This window comes from Protomyctophum parallelum, assembly GCF_964188405.1.
Source record: "Protomyctophum parallelum genome assembly, chromosome: 19".
In the NCBI taxonomy this organism is placed as follows: Eukaryota; Metazoa; Chordata; class Actinopteri; order Myctophiformes; family Myctophidae; genus Protomyctophum; species Protomyctophum parallelum.
The window spans coordinates 31,211,218-31,219,728 of NC_139717.1; the positions used below are offsets into that span (position 1 = coordinate 31,211,218).

Genomic DNA, 8,511 nt, shown 5'->3' on the forward strand with positions numbered 1-8,511 from the left:
TAGAGTGGACATCAAATTATATTAGTTTCTCTGTGGGAGGAATTGTATTCAGTTCCCTGAGAGACTCGTCTTGTGACCTTCAAAGCAAAACAGGCTGTGGCAGTACACATTTTGAGACAGAGGCATGAAAGCTACTCCACCCCAAATGTACAGTAAATTCACAAGGTATACCTTTTACAAACGTTAATACTTGTGCTATTTGATTAGCGAGCTAACATCACTTATTCACTTTAACCACTTCAGTTGACAGGGGTGCCCCAGGGGTATATACTCGGGGCCCTCTTTTTCCCCCTCTACACTACAGTATACTGTATCACTTCACCAAAAATAGATGATCTACAAGATCACACTGCGTTGCAACTCGCAATGTGACACGTTGTAAGTTTGTAGATGAGCTATTCTTTCTCATTGTTCACATGCCCAGCATAGGGACGCTACAGTTCTTGTGGTTACTATGTTGTACAAATCCAATAGTCCAGAGAGATGCCCTGAAGCTTGACAAATTTCCACAAGATTAAATGAATGAAGGCTATTATGAATCCTCATCCTCACTGTTTAATTATTATGAATATTCACTGAATAGATTATGATACTGATGGTCTGCAAATGTACACATTTTGTATAATTTTGTAGTTTAGGTGAGGATTGATTTAAGCAGTCACACTTGAGCCTGAGTCAAACAAATTGGACACTTCCATAGACTTACTAGGCTCACAGATGGCGCAGGAGCAAGTAACCCAAAGGTGGGCCATTTGCCATACCCTCGTATTTAGCATGAAGAATATTTATCATATTCATTATACGTAAATTCCCCAAACCGATACAGTTGATTTGGAATTTGTTTGTGCTTAGAGATAACAACAAGAGCAAGAAGAAGCTATAGAATGCCTGCCATTTGGCAATCAATAGTTTCAAACACTACTGTAGTCTGTATCATTCCAAACACTGAATCCTGATAATGGCTGTAGACTCTCTCATTCAACGGTTCTGGGTGTCACACCTGTGGACTCACCACAGGTGAGTGGTCTACGCCATGCCTATAAAAGGCTAGCGGTTAGCTGTTTCCATTTTTTTGGCAACACTTTGTTTTGGTTTACCCAATCCCCATTTAATCACTAGTTTAGTCTTGTTGGGCGCTACAAGTTGAAATAAAAGATGGATATACCAATCACATTATTCCTATAAACTAAACTATGCCGCATCAAGGGTAAACTATGCTGCATTTATTGGGTAGGTCCTAAAGTTATGATGTCCTTGATCGCGGGGAATTATTTTGGGTGATGTCGGCACCCTTGGTTTTGGCCGTTGGTTTCCGGTCACCTGGACAACCAGTGATTACAACATAACTTAAGGTAACTTATTTCTGCTCCTGACCGGATCAGAAACCAGAAAATAGTATGGATCGCAGGCTAGGTCACACCTACCTCTGAGTCCAATTTGTTTGTCCAATTAACACCTGTGGTCTCTGAGGCTAGGCCAGGTGTGACTCCTTAAGTAAGCCATCACCCACCCTACACTGTTCATTCACTGACCCTATATGGATTTTATTTTCTGATAGCTGTATTTTAACTTCATTATAAAGCATATTTCATATTTGTAAATGGATGTGTATACATGTTCTGTACTAGATGTGTTTTTGTCATTTGTACTTGAATTTGATAAATTGAAATCTGAGATTACACACAAACACACACATGGCGGGTAAGTGTAATAAAAGTGAAGGTGTGTGTGTGTGTGTGTGTGTGTGTGTGTGTGTGTGTGTGTGTGTGTGTGTGTGTGTGTGTGTGTGTGTGTGTGTGTGCGTGCGTGTGCGTGCGTGCGGCGTGTGTGCGGGCAGGCGTGCGTGCATGCGTGAGATCCCTGATGTCAACAACGTTTCTGTTGTGTGTGACATGACACTTGATCAGTGAGAGAGAGAGAAAGCTAGAGAGACAGAGAGATGTATGGTAGAGGGAGGTAGAGAGACAGAGAAATTCACCAATGCAAATCCCAGCCAATGCTGGCTGCTGAAACCTGAACCCGATCAACTCGTCTCTTCATGACGTACTGCCAATACAATAACTCCAGCAACACCAGGGAAGCAGTTTTCCACTTATCTGTTATATAACCATCAACCTTTTATTTCTCTCTCTCTCTCTTTCTCTTTCTTTGCCTATAAGGAAGTACTGCTTTCTTCCTGGTTGGGGATCTCCTGTGAAGTTAATCCATGCTATTGATTGCACGCAGAAAATCAATGGGTCATTTAGCATGTACAGTTTATAAACCGGAACAAATGAGTAAGGACATATAATACTGTAAATGTGCTATACAAATCATTTATCCATTAATTTAAATGTGCAAGCCTCAATTCTGAATTGTCTCCGTTTATAATCCTTTGTCATGTTCAGTTCAAAAGGACAGTTCTATCTCAACTGATTCTGATACTGTATTATGGCCATTGCACGCGATGTATGTTGTGATGATAGCAACAGGCCCAGACCAATGCTTTGGCTGAAGTAAACACAGCCAGGTCACACCTCAAATATTTGTCAAGCCATCAACCCTATACCCACAATCCCCTGCTTTGTCCACAAGGAAACAGAAGCTACTACTACTTCTCTCCACAAACCATTATCAGCCAACATTGTGCACTCATGCCTGAATGGAAAAAAAATCTAGCTCTATTATTCAAAGGTGGGAAGAAGATAGTTGATCCTGACATTTCTACCTCAAAGAGCAATTCTCTAGAGTATTTCAGCCAGCACACACTAGCCATCATTGATCGACGGTTAAGCCTGAAATGCCATGGGGGAATCAAAGTGTTGGCTTACAGTACATGCTGGGACTATGGTTGATTTCTTACAGTACATGTACTGTGTACAGTACATGGGACTATGGTTGATAGTCCAACAGTACACAAAATATAAAAATAAAAGTGCCAGGCATACAAGGCCTCTACGGCAAGGGTATGATTGTACTGTATACATACACATCTTACAGTTGTGGGTGACTTGCTGTGATGCATTCTGTGGCATGGGTCAGCCAAAGAAAGAAAGCTCCGTAATGGAGTGGCTGCACCACTCAAAAAGTGAAATATCTCTTCATCTTATCGCCGGTGTTAGTGGAAATCTTTTTTGCTATTTTTGCTACTTTTGTATGGTACTGTTGTATGACGAAGGAGGGCATTATTTTATGGGTGGAAAAAAGGAGATACATTTGGAGATAATAGAGGGTTCTGCCCGAAAGCAATATTCTTTTTATTCTGGTTTTTGTAACAGTAGCCCAGGGGCAAGTATTAAACAGACATATAAAATATAAAAATAAAACTCAATCCCCTATCCCACCCTCCCCCCACCCACAATCCCAAGGACAGTCGGAAAAACTGTCTGGAGGAAATAAAATAAATAAATAAAAATAAATCTATATACACATATACACAAAAATACATGCATACACAATTATAAAAATAAATAAAAGGATAATAATATAAAGCAGATTTTTCATAGCAGAGTGGATTTAGTTTCTGTTGTGGTTTGGCGTTGGCCGAGGCATAGGCACGGCACACTATGCAGTTTGTGTGTTGTGGTAGAATGCCATAAAAGGACCCCAGGTCTTGTAAAACCTTTTCTCAGAGCCGGCAATTGAAAACCTTAACATCTCCAACTCGACACAGGACATTATATCACGAAGCCACTGACGGAGCATGGGCGGGGCAGCATCCTTCCATTTGAGCAGAATGGCACGCCTAGCGAGCAACAAGGCAAAGTCAACCATACGACACTCTACGCGTATTAGAGGAAGGTCATCCCTTCCAGCAGTGCCAAGGAGAGTCACTAAGGGACTAGATTTTGATGTAGAATGTTGGAGTATTGAACACATTCCCCCAAAATGGTTGTAATTTCGGACACATCCAATACTGATGGATCAAAGTTTCATCACCGCTCTTGCACTTGTCACAGGTAGGAGTTACGTCAGGATAAATACTAGCCAGTTTAGCCTTAGACATATGAGCTCTATGGACTATTTTAAACTGCACTAAGCAATGTCGTGCACAAAGAGAGGACTTGTGTATAGAAGAAAAAATAGAATCCCACACATCAGACAGTGTGAGCCCCAGATCATGTTCACAGTCTGCCTTTATCTTATCTAAAGGCGCTGGCCTCGGATTTGAAATGATATGATATAATATTGAATTGGCGCCCTTAATCGTTGGGTCAAAAGACAGAAATTCATCAATAGGGTTAGCATTAGGCTTACCGTATTAGGGAAGCCAGGTAGTAGTATTTTTGCAGGCCCGACATTATGTGAGCTCTAGCTCACATAATGTCGGGCCTGCAAAAATCTGTAGAAGTGTGGACTAGGTAGACTATATTTCTTTGAAATTTGATCACTGAAAGCAATATTATGCTCTTTCTATGTTCTACTATGGTAGCCCATGCAGGGACAGGAAAGGAGACTGCTTTGCACATTAAATTATCACTTCACTGTTCTTAATGGTTGGTTGACACCGGAGTTTCATTTACAAACTTGTTAGAGAGGTGGCATTCTTCAATAGAGTAGGCTAATTGTAGCCTACTGGCAGTATAATGTAATAATGTAAATTAATTAATGATGCAGGGAACAAACAAGAACCGTATTGGAGTCAACATGAGAGTCTGGTGGTCTTTGGAGAGCCCAAAGCGCTTGAGCTTGAAATGTTGCTTAGTTGCTTCAGTTTCTTTCTATTTATTTCTTTGTTTTGTTGCCATGGTTGTTGCCGTGAGTGATGCCATTGTTGCAGAGGTGAAAGTCTATAAATGAGCGATCAGAGCCTGGCTTGCAGCTGTCTTAATTGAGTCTCAGAAATGCACTGTGGCTGAATTTCAAACATGCAATTGTAGTGACACTCTTTCAGTTGAAAATACACCACTTCTGTTATGCAATATGATAAGCAATGTATAAATTAGCCTGTAATCTTTAAAGTTCTGTAAGACTTTCAGAACTTGTAACCATGATTTTGTTGTATGTTTTAAACAAGGAGAGACCCTTTGCCATTGTAAACAGTTAAGAGCTCAGTCTTGTAAAAGAAAGGTTGTGACAAATTGCCATCAGCCCAGACTGCAAAAGTATGGTTCAATCTTTTTTGGGTAAAACTCCTAAAGAAGGTGTTAGAGGGAGCACATGAGGAGCTTTTGAGGCATAGAAACAAGGGAACAATGTCTTTATTTGTTATTGGCTTTGGTTTATTTTTAATCTCAGCAGCCATTGTCGTCAAAGAGTATTATTCCTGGCGTCATTGTTGTGATCACAGATGTCACTGTTATTCTCAGTATTCAAGGAACATCTCAGTATTCAAGGAACATCTGGAACACAACTTCCACTTTGGACAAGGAATGGAAGACAGTATTTATGTTCCATTCAAATGGAAGCTCTTGGTCCATAATTGCACTCCAGACAGCATCATAGGCGTGCATCACGTCTGCGATCTCTCCTGACACTAAAGTATAACATACAATCTTCAATAAATGACAGAAAAGGAGGCACTTTAGCAGCTCAGACAGTTTAAGCCCTTATTTTATTATCAGGGTGCAAAGTAAAAAATCACACCCATGTGAACTGAGTGGTGCAACTCCCCTCCCCCCGTCCCCTCCTCCTCCTCCTCCTCCTCCTCCTCCTCCTCCTCCTCCTCCTCCTCCTCCTCCTCTCTCTCTCTCTCTCTCTCTCTCTCTCTCTCTCTCTCTCTCATTAGCAGGCAACAGAGCAGCACTATCTCTCTCTCTGTTTCTGGCACAGCGCCCCTACTGGTACTAATAGTCATATACTCGTGCTCAGATACACATAGGCGGACACGGACATTGCTGGTTGTAGGAGTGGTTAGTTGCACCACTCAAAAAAGCGACAACGTTTCGACGAAGATGTATATGAAACATCGAAACGTTGTCGCTTTTTTACTTTTCACCCTGATAATAAAATAAGGGCTTAAACGGTCTGAGCTTCTCCAGTGCCTCCTTTTCTCCTGTGACCTGATGATTAATTAAAAGCTGTACGGTAAGAGACTCAGAGAAAAGATAAGAATGTACCATTCCTCTCACCTACATACAGTAGAACTGAATAAATCTAGCAGCAATCAAAGGTGTTGTTATCAGCACCACGTCGACTCCTCATTAGCAACAACTCCACTTATCAGGATCATGAATAGATGCTGAACAGATACTGGATGAACATCTACAGTCAGGTATGTTGATGAATTACTTTTTAACAGCCTGTATTTTCTGTTGCTACTCCTACTGTTAAGGGGGGTGGGGGGGAGGGGCATATTTATTTTGTGTGGTTGCCAGGCAACAGACGTTTGAAGCCAGTTCTATGCATAATGACAGTATAGCCTACTGTAGGTCTTGGGCTTGGGGTGATGAGATGATGGTGTATACAAGAAAAACTCCTGCATGCACATTGCACAACCTCAAAGGGAAAAAGGAGTTGTCATCATTTTTCGACACGCCAGACTTCCCGGTCCTTCATTACCATCCCCAGTTCCCGCTTACTGATGCATGTGTCCCTAGCGATGACATCAGGGAACGACAGTTTTCTACCTCTGGTCTGCTTTGAGGTAGGACTCGGCAAACTGTGTTCTTCTGAATTGGACTAGTGAAGAAACACGGGGAAGATTGCCATATATTAGATTAGTCTTCCAAGACAGATTTTGCGCTCTCATTAGAAGGCGGGTGTGAGTGCTATCCAACCGTTACTCTTGTTTCTTTGAAAGTGTCCATGTCTCGGAGCCATAGAGTAGAATCGGCTCAACGGTCGTCCTAAACATTTTTACTTTTAACATCTTACTAAGCTGGGATGACCAGATCTTATGCATGTCATTGCAGGCCATACCCTTCCTAGTTTGAAAGTCCTTTTGGGAAGAAGATATATATGAACCCAAATACTTGTAGTCATCAACCTGATTTGCATATATTTACGTATTCAGCTTTCGTCTCATTGAGATAAAGACCAACACAGTTAGAGGCCTGTTCAAGAGACTGAAGTCAGGAGAGCCTGAGTGTATTCCAATGATTGACTGATCAGCGCGATGTCATCAGCAAAGTCAGTGTCGGTTAGGTATTTAGCAGGATGACGAGAGCTTCGCCTAGGGTGTAGTTGGTAGCCCTTACCATTGATAGTATCAACTGACATACGGAGAACATAATCAACAACAATAATAAATAGAAACAGGCAAGTGTGTCGCCTTGGAGAATGCCAGCAAGGATGGGGAATGATGGTGTTTCTCCGTCAGGAGTAAGGATGACCGCTGGAGTTGTAATGGGAAACAAAGTCCTACATCTTAATAGTAGATAGTAGATAACCGTATCAAGATCTTTGGACCGAAATGTCATGTTTCCCATTCTTTTTTCACGTATCCTAGTGGCTTACCAGGGGGAATGCATACCGTTAAAGGGCCACTTCACCCCTTTTGCAACCAGATCATATTTTAATTATGTTTAGGACACAAGAAACACTTTCCTGGGGTTTGTCATGAATGAAAATGTGGTCTCACTTGTCACACCTCGGTTTTTTTGGGCCACCACAATGCTTTTCCAATGGGAGTCACATGGTTTGATCAAACATTTGTGTTTGATTGCTGATTGCTGGTGGTGTTCTGCCCCTCCCCCTCATCAATCAAAAATGTTTGGTCAAACCATGTGACTCCCATTGGAAAAGCATTGTGGTGGCCCAAAAAAAAACAAAAAACAACCAAATATTTGCTTGATTAGTGTTTGGTACGTGTGAATGAGGCCCAAGAATTCATTCAAACCCTAGTCAAACACATAGGCTTCATTATTTAACATTTGAGTGACTGCAGTTACTTCCAGTGGTGAAATGTCCCTTTAAGGCTCAGACCTTGCTCAGCCGACCTGGGCCTTTGCGACCCATCCTTCCCCATCTCTCTGTCCTGCCATTTCCTCTCTAACTAAAAAGCTTGAAAATGCCCCCCAAAAAACTTTTTTACATTTGAAAAAAACATTTGATCTTGGGCTTCTTTTACCCAGCTGTCACCTTGAAGGTGTGCAACAGTCTTGCTCGTTTATGATGGTGTACACCACAGCAGGAGCTAGCAATTCTATTTCAGCCCCCTTCAAGCACAAAAAACAATCTCCTACAAGGGGAATGGGTAGAGGCCGTCTGGGAAACAACAGGTTCCCGTTCACCCTCCCCGGCCGGCCCCAGTGTTTGAGTGTCTCTTCCCTTGTTATAGCTAGGATGGGTAAATGCAGAGGAATGATTTTTGTATATATTTGCTCTTTTTTCTGTCATTGTAATATTTGCCTGATGAAGACCTAGTCGATCGAAACGTTGCAATTTGTTGCCTTAAAATAAAGTAAGTCTCTACAAACTGGATGTTCTTCCTCTTCCTAAATGCAGAGGAATGTCATTCCATTTTTCACGTATGTGCAAATGTATAAGTCTCAAAATTATCCTAATACATTGATGACCATAAAAGATGATCTGCTATTATCAAAGGCCAAAATATATATATTAGTGTGAGTGTAATTATCAAAAGTAATT

The 8,511-nt window shown here is 41.4% G+C and overlaps 1 protein-coding gene across 1 annotated transcript in view; it reads right to left on the bottom strand.

Annotated features, from left to right (window-relative positions):
- The window catches only part of srsf5b (serine and arginine rich splicing factor 5b), a 327,173-nt gene that overhangs the window by 74,960 nt on the left and 243,702 nt on the right, over positions 1-8,511 (bottom strand). The window lies entirely within an intron of this gene.